The 20,263-nt window shown below is 55.4% G+C and overlaps 1 protein-coding gene across 2 annotated transcripts in view; it reads left to right on the top strand.

The window, feature by feature from the left end:
- LOC144949143 (protein kinase C epsilon type-like) overlaps window positions 1–20,263 on the top strand; it is a 384,575-nt gene that overhangs the window by 90,513 nt on the left and 273,799 nt on the right. The gene's annotated exons all lie outside the window — the stretch shown is intronic.

Here is a 20,263-nt window from a genome sequence, read left to right as displayed (position 1 = left end):
TGTCTCACGTCCGTGAGTCTCACGCTCACCCAGTCTCACGTCCGTGAGTCTCACGCCGTCTCAGTCTCACGTCCGTGAGTCTCACGCTGTCCCAGACTCACGCCCGTGAGTCTCACGCCGTCTCAGTCTCACGTCCGTGAGTCTCACGCTGTCCCAGACTCACGCCCGTGAGTCTCACGCCGTCTCAGTCTCACGTCCGTGAGTCTCACGCTCACCCAGTCTCACGCCCGTGAGTCTCACGCCGTCTCAGTCTCACGCCCGTGAGTCTCACGCCGTCTCAGTCTCACGCCCGTGAGTCTCACGCCGTCTCAGTCTGACTGAGCTGTTTTCCAAACAGGAGCCTTCAACATACTCTTTGGTTTTTTCGGTAAAGTCACGTAGGTAAAAAATTAAAGAAAAGAAAAATGAATTAAATCACGTTTCGGGCGCAACACAAGCGTTCTTCAGGTGGGGACAACGTAGCGAAAGCACAACCGCTTAAGTGTGTCTAAGAGATGGCTGTGACGAGGAATTATATAGTCGCGGGGGATGATGTCCCTGCGCTGGTTAGGCACTGCCTCATCAACACGTACTTCACCTGGAATGCTACCTTCTACAAACAAAATAAGGGCACCCCTATGGGTTCCCCCTTGTCACCAGTGATAGCCAATGTTTTCATGGAGAAATTTGAAACAAACGCCATCCAGACATCCACTCTGCGTCCTTCCCTGTGGAAGAGATATGTGGATGATACTTTCGTAATTTGGCCACATGGCCTCCCAGCATTGAACCAATTTCTAGACCACATCAACTCCATACACCCATCCATCAAATTAATCATGGAAGTGAAGAAGGATGGCAAGCTACCATTCCTGGATGTTCTGTTTGAGAGGAGGCCTAATGGCTATCTGGGACATTCTGTCTACAGGAAGGCCACCCACACAGATTCCTACCTGAATCCTGATTCCCACCACCATCTGGCACAAAATAATTCCCTCATCAAAACACTATACCATAGGGCCCACTGCATCTCTGGCCAGTGAATTGGAACATGTACATCTGGCCCTCAAGATGAACGGATACTCGGACCGTGCCATCCGCCAAGCTGTTTATCCCACCGTGGAGAAACACCCCCCTGATACTCCGATCAAAATCATCACGTTGCCATACATAGCAGGCATTACCAAAAGTAATTCTAAACAAACACAAGATACAGGTCCGATTCAGTACAGTACACAAGATCCGTGATCTGATCCCATCCGTAAAGGATGTCATTCCTGACTTACAGTACCCTGGTGTCTACAAACTGAGTTGCACCTGTGGTGATTGTTATATCGGGGAAACGAAACGACATATTTCTGACCGCATTCGCGAGCACAAGTCGGATTTTAAGCACGGCACGACATATTCTTTGGCCGTAGCTGACCATTGTTATAATGCTACTGGTTCTCATGACATTGTGTTCTCTGATACCAAGGTACTCTGCAAGCCTCCTGGATACTACCAAAGATTTGTCCATGAAGCCATCCAGATATACAAACATAGACATAAATTCAACCGGGATGATGGATTCAAATTGAGCAATCATTGGAAGGATGTAATTAACCAAGTTAAACTTTAGCTGCCGTGCAGTTTACTGCTAGACAGCCAGTTTAGATTTATTTTCATAATCATATTCATATTCCCAGTCTGTTACCCCCAGCTTCACACACTTCCATCACCATTACCACACGTTGTTTTCAGCTTGCGCATTTCTAATTTATCCCCCCGGCAGCATAACAAAAGGCTGCTTAATCTTAGCTTTCTTATCTACTTCCGCCCCCTGCATCACAAAGCTTCAGTTTGAACTCCATGCATTGCCTCCCAGCGCCCCCCACCCCGTGCCTCACTATGTTGCCTCTTCGGTCCATAGCCCGCCCACACACTCACCATGGCCCCTCCCCTCCCTCCATCCCCCGCGACTATATAATTCCTCGTCACAGCCATCTCTTCGGCACACTTAAGCGGTTGTGCTTTCGCTACGTTGTCCCCAACTGAAGAAGGACGCTTGTGTTGCGCCCGAAACGTCGTGATTTAATTTAGTTTTCATTTATTTTATTTTTTACCTACGTGACTTTACCGAATATACCAAAGAGTATGAATCCTTGCAGTCACGAAAGCTTCAAATCTAGGAGCGTTTAATTTGGTTGTAATTCGAGCCCACGCCTCACTCTGTGAAGCCTGCGACCTGAGTTCGATTCACGGACCGGGTGCCAACACCGGTGGCTCGGACGAGTTCAGAATCAGCATATGTATTCATGCAGGACGAATGCGATGAGCTATAAAGCTCTTTCTCACTGATATCTGAACAGGTCATGGGCAGCTTCCTCCTCCACAAACTCCACGAAGCCATCACTGACCAGAATGGCGAAGTAAGGCTTTTTTATATCGAAGTCACAGGACAGCCTGTCTGGCGATGCTCACGTTAATCGCCTCTTCGCGCATGTCACTTGCGATATTTACTTCCCCCTTGATATTTATATTTGCGTAAAGTACCCGTAACCGGGGTTTAATTCGGTTACCGGCAATTCGTAAACAAAAACAACTTGTACAAAAGGGGACCTTTTTTAGCCAGTGTCAAAATATGAAAATATTACAATAGGGTTTACCCTTTTACGGCAATTAAAGAGAGAAGTTCAAACAACAAAACGGAATCAAGTACTGCATTAAGTACACACAGTCCGTGTGCTGGACATGCAAACAGACGTGCTCTGATCTAATCAGTTTCAAAGACAATGCCTCTAATATTATCCGGGCACGATTGTTTGCATGTTGACCACAGGTACTGTACTATGGGGACCTCATTTGCCAGTAAAAATATGATAATTGGTTCTTTACCCTTCTATCTGGCAACAAAACTGAGACCTTTTTACAAGGAGTCATGTTTGCATAGACCGCAATACCTGCAGTCATAAATACAAACAAAAGACATAACTCTGATAATGTGGTGTGTGAATATCTTACCACCTCCTGGTTTATGGCCAGGAACAACACAGACGTTGACGACCCCGAGAAGTCCGACACTGGAGCGTACGGCGTACTGAGGGGCATACCTGACATGGCCGCCAGGTGGCGGTGTTGACTCAGATATGATGATGGTGGTGGTGGTGGTGATGTTGCTCCAGCTGCTGATGCGTAACTTGTGATGGTGGCGGAGTTGGTAACGGCGGTGATGGTAATGGTGGGGGTGATGATAGTGGTGATGATGATGAGGGTGGTGATGACGGTGATGATGATGGTGGGGGTGATGGTGGGGATGATGATGATGGGGGTGATGATGATGGTGGGGGTGATGATGATGGTGGGGGTGATGATGATGGTGATGATGATGAGGGTGGTGATGACGGTGATGATGACGGTGGGGGTGATGGTGGGGGTGATGGTTGGGATGATGATGATGTTGGGGGTGATGATGATGGTGGAAGTGATGATGATAGTGGGGTGATGGTGGAGGTGATGATAATAGTGGTGATGATGATGGGGGGGTGGGGGTGATGATAGTAATGATCATGGTGGGGGTGATGATAGTAATGATCATGGTGGGGGTGATGGTGGAGGTGATGATAGTAGTGGTGGTGATGGTGGTGGTGATGACGATGATGGTGGAGGCGGTGATGTTGGTCGTGATGGCGGTGATGAAGATGGTGGTGGGGGTGAGGATGGTGGTGGGGGTGGTGATGATAGTTTGTGGTTGCATGTGAAATCCTATGGGTCTCATTTGAGTACAGTACACACATCGCTGTGTATCGATGTCAGTATGTGTCTGAGAGTCTGTGGGTCTGTTTGTAAGTCGACGGGTCTCTATGCAAATCTATGGGTCTGCGTGTCAACCAACAGGTCCCTACTACGTAAGTCCACGCGTCTGTGCACTGCACGTGTCGAGACTCCAGTCTTGATGACGGCGGAAGGCGGTGGCCACACACTCGTCTCACTGCCAGAAGCGCGCGGGGTTCGATTCCCGACCCGGGGCGTCTCGCTGCGTGGCGGAGTAACCACGACATCAGCTCAGGGGGTGGTGCGGCAATCAATCACGTGCCCCCCCACCCCGGGAACCCCCCCCCAGGTGGGAACCCCCCCGGGAACCCCCCCCCCGGGTGCCCCCCCCCCTGGGTGGGCTCCCCGGGTGCCCCCCCCCCCCCAGGAACCCCCCCCGGGTGCCCCCCCCCTGGGTGGGCCCCCCGGGTGCCCCCCCCACCCGGGAACCCCCCCCGGGTGCCCCCCCCCCTGGGTGGGCCCCCCGGGTGCCCCCCCCCCCCCGGGAACCCCCCCCCCCCCGGGTGCCCCCCCCCTCCCAAGATTGTGATTCGTTGGGATTTCCACGCGCCATTGAGGCGTTGCCGTGGCCGGGCGTGGAGCTCGCCCCCCCCGCCTGCCGTGCCCCCCCCCCCCAATGGCTCAGCGACAAACAACGTGGGGTTCGTCACTCCTCCTTCCACTCTCTCCCCCCCGCCCCCTACACCCCCCCCGTCCTCTTGTACCCACCTGCCCTCTCTCCCCCCTGCCCTCCCCTCTCCCCCCTCGCTCCCCCTACTCCCCTCTCTCCCCCTGCCCTCCCCCCTGCCCTCCCCCCTCCCCCCTCCCATCTCTCCCCCGCTGCCCTCTCTCTCCCTCCTCTCTCCCCCTACTCCCCTCTCTCCCCCCCGCTGCCCTCCCTCGCCCCTGACCTCCCCCCCCCTATCTCGCGATAAGCGCGAGGCCGCATTAAGGAGCCGAGAGAGTGGAGCGGACAGCAGAAGCAGCAGCTGTCGATAGCGAACCACGGGGTCGCGAGGCGCTCCCTCCTCCCCTCCCTCTCCTCCCTCCCCTCCCTCTCCTCCCTCCCCTCCCTCTCCTCCCTCCCCTCCCTCTCCTCCCTCCCCTCCCTCTCCTCCCTCCCCTCCCTCTCCTCCCTCCCCTCCCTCTCCTCCCTCCCCTCCCTCTCCTCCCTCCCCTCCCTCTCCTCCCTCCCCTCCCTCTCCTCCCTCCCCTCCCTCTCCTCCCCCCCTCTCCATCTCCCTCCCCTCCCTCTCCTCCCTCCCCTCCCTCTCCTCCCCCCCTCTCCATCTCCCTCCCCTCCCTCGCCCCCTCCCCTCTCCCCCTCCCTCCCCCTCTCCCCCTCCCTCCCCCTCTCCCCCCCCCTCTCTCCCCCCTCCCTTCCCCCTCTCTCCCCCCTCCCTTCCCCCTCTCTCCCCCCTCCCTCCCCCCCTCTCTCCCCCCTCCCTCCCCCCCTCTCTCCCCCCTCCCTCCCCCCCTCTCTCTCCCCCCTCCCTCCCCCCCTCTCTCTCCCCTCCCTCTCCTCCCTCCCCTCCCTCTCCTCCCTCCCCTCCCTCTCCTCCCTCCCCTCCCTCTCCTCCCTCCCCTCCCTCTCCTCCCTCCCCTCCCTCTCCTCCCTCCCCTCCCTCTCCTCCCTCCCCTCCCTCTCCTCCCTCCCCTCCCTCTCCTCCCCCCCTCTCCATCTCCCTCCCCTCCCTCTCCTCCCTCCCCTCCCTCTCCTCCCCCCCTCTCCATCTCCCTCCCCTCCCTCGCCCCCTCCCCTCTCCCCCTCCCTCCCCCTCTCCCCCTCCCTCCCCCTCTCCCCCCCCTCTCTCCCCCCCTCCCTTCCCCCTCTCTCCCCCCTCCCTTCCCCCTCTCTCCCCCCTCCCTCCCCCCCTCTCTCCCCCCTCCCTCCCCCCCTCTCTCCCCCCTCCCTCCCCCCCTCTCTCCCCCCTCCCTCCCCCCCTCTCTCCCCCCTCCCTCCCCCCCTCTCTCCCCCCTCCCTCCCCCCCTCTCTCCCCCCTCCCTCTCCATTCTACCATTTTTCTCTCTCCCCATCCTCACCTCCCCCCCTCTCTGTCGCTCTCTAATCATAGCTCTCAGTCTCTCTCTTCTTTACATTTCCTCTGCCACTCATTTCTCCATCTCCTTTGTCACCTCTCTCCCTCTCCTCTCTCGCTTGCCGCTCAGTCGCCGTCTCCATCGCTGCCTCTCACCGTCCCCACCTTCCCTCGGCCCCACTCTCCTGGACCAATCTCCTCTCGCGCCTCTTCCCCTCCCAACCCCTCTCGCTTCTCACGCTGCCTGGCGCTCTCCCCCCCCCCTCTCCTCCCCCTCTCTCTCCTCATTTTACCCCCACTTTCCTCTCTCTGAATCACTCTCCGCTTCCCTTCCTCTCCCCGTGTATCCCTCCACTATCCCTGCCATGGAGCTGTGCGCTGAAGATTTGCAGTGTTAGCCGGATGGGATTTGTGGTTGTGGTTGTTGTAGTGTAGCGATTAGCGCCACGCTGCGCTACGAACCTGGCGACCCGAGTTCGATTGCCGCTCACGGCCAACACCGGTGACGATCATCTGAACCGGTCCTGGGCCTCCCGTAGGTAGACTCAGACTCAAAGGAGTACAGTACCTGGGTGCGGTGTGTAAACATTGTTCTCCATCGCCAATGGTGGTAATCGTATTCTTGGTTCTTTCGGTAAAGTCACGTAGATATAAAATAAAATAAAAAATGATAATACATTGAAAATAATAAAAGCAAGTGGTAATCAATCACGTGGTAGTGATGGTAATCACGTGGTGGTGGTAATCACGTGGTGGTGGTGGTAATCACGTGGTGGTGGTAATCACGTGGTGGTGGTGGTAATCACGTGGTGGTGGTGGTAATCACGTGGTGGTGGTGGTGGTAATCACGTGGTGGTGGTGGTGATAATCACGTGGTGGTGGTGGTAATCACGTGGTGGTGGTGGTGGTAATCAATCACGTGGTAGTGGTGGTAATCACGTGGTGGTGGTAATCACGTGGTGGTGGTGGTGGTAATCACGTGGTGGTGGTAATCACGTGGTGGTAATGGTAATCACGTGGTGGTGGTGGTAATCACGTGGTGGTGGTGGTGGTAATCACGTGGTGGTGGTGGTAATCACGTGGTGGTGGTGGTGGTAATCACGTGGTGGTGGTGGTAATCACGTGGTGGTGGTGGTAATCAATCACGTGGTGGTGGTAATCACGTGGTGGTGGTGGTAATCACGTGGTGGTGGTGGTAATCACGTGGTGGTGGTGGTGGTAATCACGTGGTGGTGGTGGTGGTAATCACGTGGTGGTGGTGGTGGTAATCACGTGGTAGTGGTGGTAATCACGTGGTGGTGGTGGTAATCACGTGGTGGTGGTGGTAATCACGTGGTGGTGGTAATCACGTGGTGGTGGTGGTGGTGGTGATCACGTGGTGGTGGTGGTGGTAATCACGTGGTGGTGGTAATCACGTGGTGGTGGTGGTGGTGGTGGTAATCACGTGGTGGTGGTGGTGGTAATCACGTGGTGGTGGTGGTAATCACGTGGTGGTGGTGGTAATCACGTGGTGGTGGTGGTGGTGGTAATCACGTGGTGGTGGTGGTAATCACGTGGTGGTGGTGGTGGTAATCACGTGGTAGTGGTGGTAATCACGTGGTGGTGGTGGTAATCACGTGGTGGTGGTGGTGGTAATCACGTGGTGGTGGTGGTAATCACGTGGTGGTGGTGGTGGTAATCACGTGGTGGTGGTGGTGGTAATCACGTGGTGGTGGTGGTGGTAATCACGTGGTGGTGGTGGTGGTAATCACGTGGTGGTGGTGGTGGTAATCACGTGGTGGTGGTGGTAATCACGTGGTGGTGGTGGTAATCACGTGGTGGTGGTGGTGGTAATCACGTGGTGGTGGTGGTAATCACGTGGTGGTGGTGGTAATCACGTGGTGGTGGTGGTAATCACGTGGTGGTGGTGGTGGTAATCACGTGGTGGTGGTGGTGGTAATCACGTGGTGGTGGTGGTGGTAATCACGTGGTGGTGGTGGTAATCACGTGGTGGTGGTGGTAATCACGTGGTGGTGGTGGTAATCACGTGGTGGTGGTGGTGGTAATCACGTGGTGGTGGTGGTGGTAGTGGTAATCACGTGGTGGTGGTGGTAATCACGTGGTGGTGGTGGTGGTAATCACGTGGTGGTGGTGGTAATCACGTGGTGGTGGTGGTAATCACGTGGTGGTGGTGGTAATCACGTGGTGGTGGTGGTGGTGGTGGTAATCACGTGGTGGTGGTAGTGGTAATCACGTGGTGGTGGTGGTAATCACGTGGTGGTGGTAATCACGTGGTGGTGGTGGTGGTAATCACGTGGTGGTGGTAATCACGTGGTAGTGGTGGTGGTAGTGGTAATCACGTGACGGTGATTATGACGCCGTCAGCGAGGCCGCGTGCGGCTCGATGCGCGTGATGATGGATGCCGCCCTCGAGTTCACTGTGGCGCGAGTGGTGGGAGCCCGAACCCAACAGGAGTGGTAGGTAGGGGGGTTTAGTGGTGGCGGAGGTCGCGATGATTATTACTCCTAGGGGGGCAGCGGGCGGTGGTGTTACGTGGGGGGAGGGGGGTGGAGGGTAAATGGATGTTTACCGCAGTCTTCGCACGGGGAATTCCCATGGTGCTGGTAACCGCTGCCAGATTGAAATGTCGAGGATATGAGAGGCGATGTTTACGTAAGAAGAAGAAGCAGTGGCGTGGAGGTGTCCCGCTTTCTCAAGTCGGCATTGGCGCTCACGCATTTACAACGAAGACAAAGATCCCCCGCGTCGCCTTCACAGACTTGCTGAGACAATTGCTGTTAGCGAGTAGCACCCACGAAGAAAGGCACGGTACAACCACGCCCGGCCGCCTTTGTCTCTCCCCAGTGGAGATGTTTACACACCGCACCAGGTACTCATTTGAGGCTGAGTCGACGTAGGTGGTGACCGCGTCTATCATGGATGCCCAGGGCCGATTCAGATAATCGTCACCGTTCTTGGTGGCCGTGAGCGGGAATCGAACTCGGGACACCGGGTTCGTATCGCAGCGTGCTCACCGCTACACCACCGCTCACACTCTCACTCACTCCGTAGAACAGAGGGAGACGATACAAACTCCACACCCGCTTCGGGAATCGAACCCGGACTTGCTTCTCACCACTGCACCACCATCACTCTGCCAGCCACCCGGCACATTTCCACGCACGGCGCGTGAATGCCGACAACTGAAGTTGTTGAATGGAGCCCTGCGTGTTAGCGCTTCAGACAGACACGGGGGAGGCACAGGGACGCGAGGATGTTCCAGAGAGACATTGAGATAGGGCGATATACAGACGCGAGTGGATATAGCTGACACACAGACACGGGGACACGGAGACACAGACACATTACTACTAAACTGTTAAACATGTTTCGTTATTTACACCATTGGAACCTCATTTGACAGTAAAAATATGTTTCTACTGGCAAATGAGGTTCCAATGGTGTAAATGCTTACCCGAGCTCTCATACTCTGATGGTGCATTGTCTTTGAGTTGTGCGCCTTTTGGCGTCATCTGGTCCAACCCATGTGAGACTAGGCTCTAAGGAAAGCTGTCTCGGGTGTGGACCAATCAACTTCAAGGACAGTGCATATATTATCAGAGTTATGTTTTTTGTTTGCATTATGGCTGCAGGTATTGTGGTCTATGTAAACATGACTCCTTGTAAAAAAGGTGTCAGTTTTGTTGCCAGATAGAAGGGTAAAAAACAATTATCATGATTCGTTATTTTAGCAGGTAAGTCCCCACTGAGCTACGTAGTTATTTCCTAGAAGCGACCTGGGCACAGTGGACAGTGAAACGAAGTGGCTTGGACATTCATAACAGCGACACGACCACGGGGAGAAAGGGACACGCAGACTCGGAATATACAGCAGCAGAGGTCGGGGTCGGGGTCGAACCCACGGCCTCCTGCGTACCAGGCGAGGTAGTTGACATCTCGTAGCCACCCCAGCGGGACAACGGAGACACGTGGAGACACGTGGAGACACAATGTCACGTGGAGACACAATGGCACATGGAGACACGTGGAGACACGTGGAGACAATGTGACATGGAGATACGTGGAGACACAATGTCACGTGGAGACACAATGGCACATGGAGACACGTGGAGACACGTGGAGACACGTGGAGACGCGTGGAGACACAATGACACATGGAGACACAATGACACGTGGAGACACGTGGACACACGTGGACATGTGGACTCCGCGCTGATGACCCCGTCGATCATGGTGCGCGCTGATGAGCTGCTAATTGGTTTATCAATCAACACCCCCCCCTTACCCCCCCCTTACCCCTCCCCCACCGCCCCCCTCCACCCCCCCCCCAAATCTGAATTTTCCGCAATGGCGCGAGAAGAAGGGGGCCTGAACCCCATGCAGCAGCCGATTACCGAGCCATCAATATTAATACTCGGCCATTAGCGTCCACACACGCACGCAGACAAAGGTGCCCCGTGTAGACTGCACAGGCTGTTAGGGCAAGTGCTGCTAGCGATCACCTATTAAGGCCGGCACGATACACGAGGGGGTGGGTGGCCAGCACAACACCCGGCCGCCTTTGTCTCCCCAGTGGCGATGTTTACACATCTCACTAGGGACTCATTTGAGGCTGAGTCAATCTAGGTGAGGCCGAGTACCGGTTCAGATAAGCGTCCCTGATGTTGACCGTGAGAGGGAATCGAACTCGGGTCGCCGGGTTCGTAGCACAGCGCGCTAACCGCTCCACCACCGCTCCCCACAATTTTCGCCCACACTCACACATAGACACAGACAAAGGTGCCCCGTGTAGGCTGCACAGGCTGTTCGGGCAAGTGTTGTTAGCGAACACCTATTAAGGCCGGCACGGCACACGAGGGGGTGGGTGACCACGGCCAACACGACCCCGATCACTACCCCTATCAGTGCCGATGTTTACACATTGCACTAGGGACTTCATTTTAGGCTTAGTCGACCTAGGCGAGGCTCAGGGCTGACTCAGTAGCCACCGATGTTGACCGTGAGCGGGAATTTAGCAATCGATGGAAGTGCAGTGCGCTAACCACTTTGCCACCGCTCCCACTGCCCCGTCACTGTCACAGGCATCGATCCTCGCGGCTCGTGTGCAATCCCCAAACACACTTCCCCCACCACTACCCCCACCACTACCACGACCCCTACTACTACCCCTATCACTACCCCCAACACTACCCCTACCACTACCACGACCCCTACTACTACCCCTATCACTACCCCCACCACTACCCCTATCACTATCACAACCCCTATCACTACCCCTATCACTACACTACCCCTATCACTACCCCTATCACTACACTACCCCTATCACTACCCCTATCACTACACTACCCCTATCACTACCCCATCACTACCCCCACCACTACCACTAACACTACCACTATCACTACCCCTATCACCACCCCTATCACTACCCCCACCACTACTCCTATCACTACCCCTATCACTACCCCTATCACTACCCCTACCACTACCCCTATCACTACCCCTATCACTACACTACCCCTATCACTACCCCCATCACTACCCCTATCACTACACTACCCCCATCACTACCCCTATCACTACCCCTACCACTACCCCTATCACTACCCCTATCACTACCCCTAACACTACCCCCACCACTATCACTACCACTATCACTACCCCTATCACTACACTACTACTACCCCTATCACTACACTACCACTACCCCTACCACTACCCCTATCACTACCCCTATCACTACCCCTATCACTACCACTACCCCTACCACTACCCCTATCACTACCCCTATCACTACCCCTATCATTACCCCCATCACTACCCCTATCACTACCCCCTACACTACCCCACATATATTCGTCTCTGTGTGTGCGCCGTGCCGACCTTAATAGGAGCTCGCTAACAGCATCGCCCTGACAGGGGGAGCGGTGGTATAGTGGTTAGCGCTACGCTGCGCTATGAACCCGGCGACCAAAGTTCGATTCCCGCTCAGGGCCAACAACACCGGTGACGATTTATCTGAACCGGTCCTGGGCCTGCTCTAGGTCGGCTCAGCCTCAAATGAGTGCCTGGTGCGGTGTGTAAAAACATCGCCACTGGGGAGACAAAGGCGGCCGGGCGTGGCGCTGGCCAACCACCCCCTCGTGTGTCGTGCCGACCTTCATAGCAGCTCGCTAACAGCACTTGTCCCAAAAATATGTTCAGGCTATACGGGAGAGCTTTGTCTTTATGTATGCCTTGCTAGGCACGCGGAGGAGAGGCTTGCAGAGCCCCAATGCGGTTTGAGGAAAGGGCGGTCCTGCACAGATGCCATATTTTCTGTCCGTCTGCTACAGCAGAAGTGTAGGGAATTCCAACAAGACCTACATCTCTGATTATTGACCTGGTGAAGGCCTATGATACCATCAGTAGGCATGGGCTCTGGGTTGTTATTTGTGCTTTCGGAGTCCCTGACCCTCTGCTCACGATCATTAAGGACCTTCATGATGGTGAGCGGGCCCGGGTAAAACTACGTGGCCAGGAGTCTGAGCCATTCCCTGTACACCTTGGGGTGCGACAGGGATGTCCTCTGGCTTCCACATGATTTAACATCGATTTTGACCACGTAGTTCGTAAAGCCTTCACTAGCTGTACTGGAGGCATTTCCATTTGGTACAGATACAATGGGAGGCTGATCGATGCCCGGGTGCGTTCAAGGGATGGCTCCCTATTGGTCAACCACGTTATGTATGCCGATGATTTGGTAATTGTCGCTCACTCACTTAAATATCATGATGAGACTGCAGCTTGCCACTAAGAGGTGAGAACTTACCATCAGCGCCACCAAAACGAAGCACCTGCCTGGGTATTTTGTACCATCCGGCACTCCACCCCCACAACTCCCAATCGGTGATGGGGCAGTTGTGGAGAGAGTGGAGAGTTTCCCATATCTGGGCAGTGTGCTCATGACCGGATCCGGTTTAACAGCAGAGGTCTCACTCCGAATCAGTCGAGCGGCATTATCTTTTCATCGGTTGCGTAACGCTGTGTGGAAACTACCTGGTCTGTCGCACGAAGCTTCAGGTCTTCTCGGCCACGGTCATTCCCTCCCTTCTCTACGCTTGTGAAATGTGCACCCCCCTAATGGAACATCTTCGCCTGTTGGAAACATTTAGGCTGGCCTGCCTACGATCCATCCTGGGTTTAACCAGGCTGGATTGTGTGAGGAATTCACAAATCCTTGAAAGATCTGGGAAAAGTTCCATCGGTGAGCTCCTCCGGCAGGCGAGGCTGCGTTGGCTGGGTCATGTAGCCCGCATGCCCAGCCACCGCATGCCTAAATAGCTTTTATTCGGCCGGATCGAGGGGGCTAAACGGGCGCGGCACGGGCTAGAGAAGAGATGGAGTGATGTGGTACAGGAGGACGTGGAGCTGAGTGGACTTGCCGATGACTGGTACCAGCGGTGTCAAGATCGGCCTCTGCGGAGGAGGCTCGTGAAGGACGCTACTGGGCAGTTGGAGGCAGTCGCCCTCCAACAACAACAGAGGGCGGAGGAGCGACGCTCACAACAACGAGCAGAGCCAGGGTGGCTAAAGCACAGCAAGTTGGTACAGTAGGGGGCATAGGTGGTGCATCAGCCAGTCATCTCGGTCATCTCGGTCAGTCGACCCGTGGCACCTGGGTCTGCCCCGTGACCTCCTGCCAGCGGGCGTTCGACACTTGACGTGGCCTCAAGGTGCACATGGCCTGGCACAAGCGTCGTGGTGACGTCACTGCCACTTAGTGGCGAATGGCGGTTGTTGTTGTGTGTGTGAGTGTGTATGTATGTGAGTGTATGTGAGTGTGTATGTATGTGAGTGTATGTGAGTGTGTATGTATGTGAGTGTGTGTGAGTGTGTATGTGAGTGTGTGTGAGTGTGTATGTATGTGAGTGTATGTGAGTGTGTATGTATGTGAGTGTGTGTGAGTGTGTATGTGAGTGTGTGTGAGTGAGTGTGTATGTGAGTGTGTTTGAGTGTGTATGTATGTGAGTGTGTGTGAGTGTGTATGTATGTGAGTGTATGTGAGTGTGTATGTGAGTGTGTGTGAGTGAGTGTGTATGTGAGTGTGTGTGAGTGTGTATGTATGTGAGTGTGTGTGAGTGTGTATGTATGTGAGTGTGTGTGAGTGTGTATGTATGTGAGTGTATGTGAGTGTGTATGTATGTGAGTGTGTGGGAGTGTGTATGTGAGTGTGTGTGAGTGTGTATGTATGTGAGTGTGTGTGAGTGAGTGTGTATGTGAGTGTATGTGAGTGTGTGTGTATGTGAGTGTGTGTGAGTGTGTATGTATGTGAGTGTGTGTGAGTGTGTGCGTGAGTGTGTGGGCGTGGTGCCGCCACCCACACCGCCTCGTGTGCCGTGCCAGCCTCCATCGGTGCTGCTCCTCGCTGGCAGCACTTGTCCCAGAACCTCTGTGAAGGCGAGACGGCGGTGGTGGTGGCGGTGGGGAGCGGGGCTGGGTGGTTCCTTGTCCTTAGTCTTCGTCGTGGCAGCTGAGCGGCGATAAGAAGCTAGCAGCAATCTCTGATGCGCCACGCGCCACGACGTCTCGCGCAGGACTCTCGTCACAGTGACGCCTTCAGACTCGCGTGACAGCGGTGGGGGGGGGGGGTGCGTGACCTTTATTGTGACGGGACCTCGGTGATGACGGGGGGGGGGTGAGGGTGGGGCTCGTCTGCTTCATCATAACGAGTCTCCTCCTCGTGATTATGGGACATCCATAACTGCGGGACCTTTAATCTGACACGCACACTCGCGAGAGAGACAAAGGCTTCCCATATAACGCGCGCAGACTGTTGGGGCAAGCGCTGCTAGCGAGCAGCACCTATGAAGGCCGACACGGTACGCAAGTGGGTGGGTAGCCAGCACCACGCCCGGCCGCCTTTGTCTCCCCAGTGGCTCAGGACCGGTTCAGATACTCGTCACTGGCTGTTGGCAGTGAGCGGAAATCGAACTCGGGTGGCCGGGTTCGTAGCGCTGCGCGCTGACCGCTGCACTGCCGCTCCCCCCACTCTACCAGCACTGCCACACGCACACACAGACAGCAACAACATCAACAACAACATCAACAACAACAACATCAACAACAACCACCGTTTCCCACGATGTGGCGGTGACGTCACCCACGGCGCTGGCGCCAGGATGCGCCCAGCGTGAGGGTGCCACGTGCGGGCTGGGAGGGTCGCCGCCTGCAGCTCGCGGGACAGACCCAGGAGCCGGGGGCTACTGCACCGGCCCATGCGCCACCTGTGCTCGCCACTCGCTGACTCCGCTCGCTGTTGTGAGCGTCGCTCCTCTGCCCTCTGTTATTGTTGGAGGTCGACTGCCCTGGACCTCCGGCTGCCCAGTGGCATCATTCGCGAGTCTCCGTAGCGCCGTATGATCATCATCATATTTAAGCATTAATGACTGACTGAGATGACTGACAGATGCACCATCTGTGCTTCCCACTGTGTCGCCTTGCTGCGTTTTATCCACCCGGCGCTCCGCTCGTTATTGTGAGCGTCGCTCCTCTGCCCTTCGATGTTGCTGGAGGGCGACTGCCTCCAACTGCCCAGCAGCAGCGGCGTCCTTCACGAGCCTCCTCCACAGAGGCCGATCTTGACACCGCTGCTACCCGCTCATCGCCAAGTCCACTTAGCTCCACGTCCTCCTGTACCACATCACTCCATCTCTTCTCTAGCCCGTGCCGTGCCCGTTTCGTTCCGTCTATCTGGTCGAACAGAAGCTGCTTGTCTATGAGGTGGCTGGGCATGCGGGCTACATGACCCAGCCAACGCAGCTTCGCCTGCCGGAGGAGCTCACTGATGAAACTGTGTCCAGATCCCTCAAGGATTTGTGAGCTCTTCACACAATCCAGCCTGCTGGTTAAACCCAGGATGGATCATAGGGACAGGGCCAGACTGATTTTTTTTTTAAACCGGCGCAGATGTTCCATTAGGAGGGGTTCGCTTTCCGCAAGCAAAGAGAAGAGGGCATGACCGTGGCCGAGAAGACGGGGAGATTTGTAGGGAGCGACACGCCATTGCGCGTGCGTTCACGGACACGCATTCAGACGCACGCACGCACGCACACACAATAATTACAGGAATGAATAATATTAATTAAAATCCCGCAGTGTCTCTGCCATCTCACAGTTAGCGGCAGCCAATTACCGCGCAGAGGCGCTGCTGATGAATGATGGAGCCGTCGGGTCCGCGAGGCGGGGACGATGCAGCAGAGAGGCGTGGGGGTGGGGGAGCGGTGGCGCAGTGGTTAGCGCGATGCCGCGCTACCAAGTGGCCAGCGACCCTGAGTTCAATTCTCGCTCGCGGCCAATATCGGTGACGAGCTCCTGGGGCCTCCCCTAGATCGACTCAGCCTCCAATGAGTACCTGGTGCGGTGTGTAGTAAACATCGCCACTGGGGAGACAAAGGCGGCCGGGTGGGCGTGGTGCTGGCCACCGACACCCTTGGTGTACCGTTAACATCTCACCACGGGAAGAGAGAGAGACACGCAAACTCCAAATACAGCAGCAGGCGTCAGGGTCGCGATCGAACCTACGACCTCCTGTATACCAGGCGAGGTAGTTAACATCTCCTAGCCACCGTGGCGCCCCTATTCAGGAGGGTCTTGCCAGGTGTTCGGAGTTGGGGGGTGGTGAGGGGGGGGGGCGATCACCGTGTCTGCTGCTGCCACTGCGTGATCCCAATCGAGTTACTCGCGGGGTCATTTCTCAAATGATTGTCAAATTGTGCGCGGGTACAGGAGGTAAGAGCGAGAGATGGCCACGAGCCACGAGAGAGATCCTGGCTCACGACGTCGCTGCCGACCACGGGCGAGGATCACTTTCTTTGTCGATTGTTGTTTTGAGTGACGCGTGCCATCGTCGGTTTAGCGACCCACCCGCAGAGAACGCAGCACGCGCTCCGTCAACGGCGCCGTGGCATCAAGCACGGCGCTCGTACTCACGCGCCACGACGAGGGCCATGGGCCGAAACGTCGCCTGTTTTGTGAATGTGAGGTTGGCAGAGTGCCGCTGTTGGTGGGTTTTGTTGCCAGCATCGTTCATCTATCCACGCGATTCCTAAACTTGAGCGAATCCTGATATCGGGGCAGGAGGGGATCGCAGAGGTGGAGTTGGATCGTAGAGGTGGAGCATGGAGGTGGAGGTGGAGCGAGGTGGCGATAGCGGCGCAGGATGAGAGAGGGGGGAGGGGTGGAGGTCGCGAGTGATTAAAACTCCCCCCCCCCCGCTCGCCCCCCCCAGCCCCTCACCCGAGCCCCACCCCTTCCAAAAGCTTAATTGAGGCTAAATTAATGAATGAGGTACTTAATTAATTAATTATTGTAAGTCAACACCGACATCGACCCGACAAATATTTGCAGATGAAAAATTAAGTCACGTGGCGCGCCGCAGTCGATGATGAGGGGGGGCAGGGGGCAGGGAGCGGGGAGTGGGGAGGGGGGGAGATTGATTAAATACTCACAGCTGATGGCGGTAGTGGCGTTGGTGGTGGTGGTGATGGTGGTGTTGATGGTGGTGGTGATGGTGGTGGCGAGAGTGGTGATGGTGATTGTGGTGGTGAGGGTGGTGGTGGTGATTGTGGTGGTGAGGGTGGTGGTGAGGGTGGTGGTGGTGATGGTGGTGGTGATGGTGATGGTGGTAGTGTGGCGCGCTGCGTCTCGAACCCGGCGACCCGAGTTCGATTCCCGCTCACGGTCAACACCGGTGACGATTATCTGAACCGGCCCTGGGCCTCCCCTTGGTCGACTCAGCCTCAAACGAGTACCTGGTGCGGTGTGTAGTAAACATCGCCACTGGGGAGACAAAGGCGGCCGGGCGTGGTCGCTGGCCACCCACGCTCCCGTGTGCCGTGTCGGTCTTCATCAGTGCTGCTCCTCGCCAAGAGCACTTGCCCCCTCCCCCCTACAGAGGTTACCTGGGGGATCTGTGCCTGTAGTGGGAGCAGTGCAGCTGCCCTGCCTGTGTTGATTTTCTTCCACGTTCATTAATTACTCGCCCCCCCCCCTCCCCCGCATCCCCCCCCTCCCCCGCGTCTCCCCCCTCCCCCCACTCCACGTTCCCGTATCCTCGGCTCAAATCGAGCAGATCTTAATTAAGCATCAGGGAGCCGCGGCGCGTGATTAATTAAAGAGATTAAGTTTGCAAATTGTTCGACCCGAATCGATTTCGTCTCTGAAGAAATGGTCCCAGTCTCGCCTGCCCGGCACCGAGCGCACGTGTTAGTTTGTGTTAGTGTGTGTGTGTGTTAGTGTGTTAGTGTGTGTGTGTTAGTGTGTGTGTTAGTGTGTGTGTTAGTGTGTGTGTTAGTGTGTTACTGTGTGTGTTAGTGTGTGTGTTAGAGTGTGTGTTAGTGTGTTTAGTGTGTGTTAGTGTGTGTGTTAGAGTGTGTGTTAGTGTGTGTGTGTTAGTGTGTTAGTGTGTGTTAGTGTGTGTGTGTTAGTGTGTGTGTGTTAGTGTGTGAGTGTGTGTTAGTGTGTTAGTGTGTGTGTGTTAGTGTGTGTGTGTGTTAGTGTGTGTGTTAGTGTGTGTGTGTTAGTGTGTTAGTGTGTGTGAGTGTGTGTTAGTGTGTTAGTGTGTGTGTGTTAGTGTGTTAGTGTGTGTGTGTTAGTGTGTGTGTTAGTGTGTTACTGTGTGTGTGTGTTAGAGTGTGTGTTAGTGTGTGTGTTAGTGTGTGTGTTAGTGGGTGAGTGTGTGTGTTAGTGTGTGTGTTAGTGTGCTAGTGTGTGTGTTAGTGTGTTAGTGTGTGTGTGTTAGTGTGTGTGTTAGTGTGTTAGTGTGTTACTGTGTGTGTGTGTTAGTGTGTGTGTGTTAGTGTGTGTGTGTTAGTGTGTGTGTTAGTGTGTGTGTGTTAGTGTGTTAGTGTGTGTGAGTGTGTGTTAGTGTGTTAGTGTGTGTGTGTTAGTGTGTTAGTGTGTGTGTGTTAGTGTGTGTGTGTTAGTGTGTGTGTTAGTGTGTTACTGTGTGTGTGTGTGTTAGTGTGTTAGTTAGTGTGTTAGTGTGTTAGTGTGTGTGTGTTAGACTGGAGCGTGCCACTAAGAGGTGGGGCCTTACCATCAGCCCCACCAAAAACTAAGCACCTGCCTGGGTATTTTGTACCATCGGACACTCCACCCCCACAACTCCCAATTGGTGATGGGGCAGTTGTGGAGAGAGTGGAGAGTTTCCCATACCTGGGCAGTGTGCTTATGAACGGCTCCAGTTTATCAGCAGAGGTCTCACTCCGAATCAGTCGAGCGGCAATATCTTTTCATCGGTTGCGTAACGCTGTGTGGAAGCTACCTGGTCTGTCGCTCCGCACGAAGCTTCAGGTCTTCTCGGCCACGGTCATTCCCTCCCTTCTCTACGCTTGCGAAACGTGGACCCCCCTAGTGGAGCATCTTCGCCGGTTGGAAACATTTAGGCTGGCCTGCCTACGATCCATCCTGGGTTTAACCAGGCTGGATTGTGTGAGGAGCTCACAAGTCCTTGAAAGATCTGGGCAAAGTCCCATCAGTGAGCTCCTCCGGCAGGCAAGGCTGCGTTGGCTGGGTCATGTAGCCCGCATGCCCAGCCAACCGCATGCCTAAACAGCTTTTGTTCGGCCGGATCGAGGGGGCTAGGCGGGCGCGGCACGGGCTAGAGAAGAGATGGAGTGATGTGGTACAGGAGGACGTGGAGCTGAGTGGACTTGCCGATGACTGGTACCAGCGGTGTCGAGATCGGCCTCAGTGGAGGAGGCTCGTGAAGGGACGCTACTGGGCAGTTGGAGGCAGTCGCCCTCCAACAACAACGGAGGGCGGAGGAGCGACGCTCACAACAACGAGCGGAGCGCCGGGTGGCTAAAGCGCAGCAAGTTGGTACAGTAGGGGGCACAGGTGGTGCATCAGCCAGTCATCTCGGTCATCTCGGTCAGTCGACCCGTGGCACCTGGGTCTGCCCCGTGACCTCCTGCCAGCGGGCGTTCGACACTTCACGTGGCCTCAAGGTGCACATGGCCTGGCACAAGCGTCGTGGTGACGTCACCGCCACTTATTGGCGAATGGCGGTTGTTGTTGTTTTAGTGAGTGTGAGTGTTAGTGTGTGTGTGTTAGTGTGTGTGTGTGTATTAGTGTGCTAGTGTGTGTGTGTGTCAATCTCAAATAAGCAACTGGTGCGTGTGTAAACATTGGCACTGGGGAGGCGAAGGCGGCCGGGCGTGGTGCCGGCCACCCACCTCCTCGTGTGCCACAATGCCGCCTTCATAGCTGCTGCTACTCGCTCACAGCACTTGCCCCAAGAGTCTGTCGAGGCTACACGGGGGATCTTTGTCTCACGACAACCAGAAAAAAATGATTATTCCTGGAAAATCCGATGAGCTGTGAAGCTCTTTGTCACAGATGTCAGAAAGTGACAACGACAAACGATACACAACTACACCATTGGAACCTCATTTGCCAGTAGAAA

Source organism: Lampetra fluviatilis, chromosome 52 (genome assembly GCF_964198595.1).
Source record: "Lampetra fluviatilis chromosome 52, kcLamFluv1.1, whole genome shotgun sequence".
Taxonomy (NCBI): Eukaryota; Metazoa; Chordata; class Hyperoartia; order Petromyzontiformes; family Petromyzontidae; genus Lampetra; species Lampetra fluviatilis.
The sequence above is the reverse complement of the archived record's forward strand: the minus strand, read 5'-3'. Positions and strand labels throughout refer to the sequence as shown.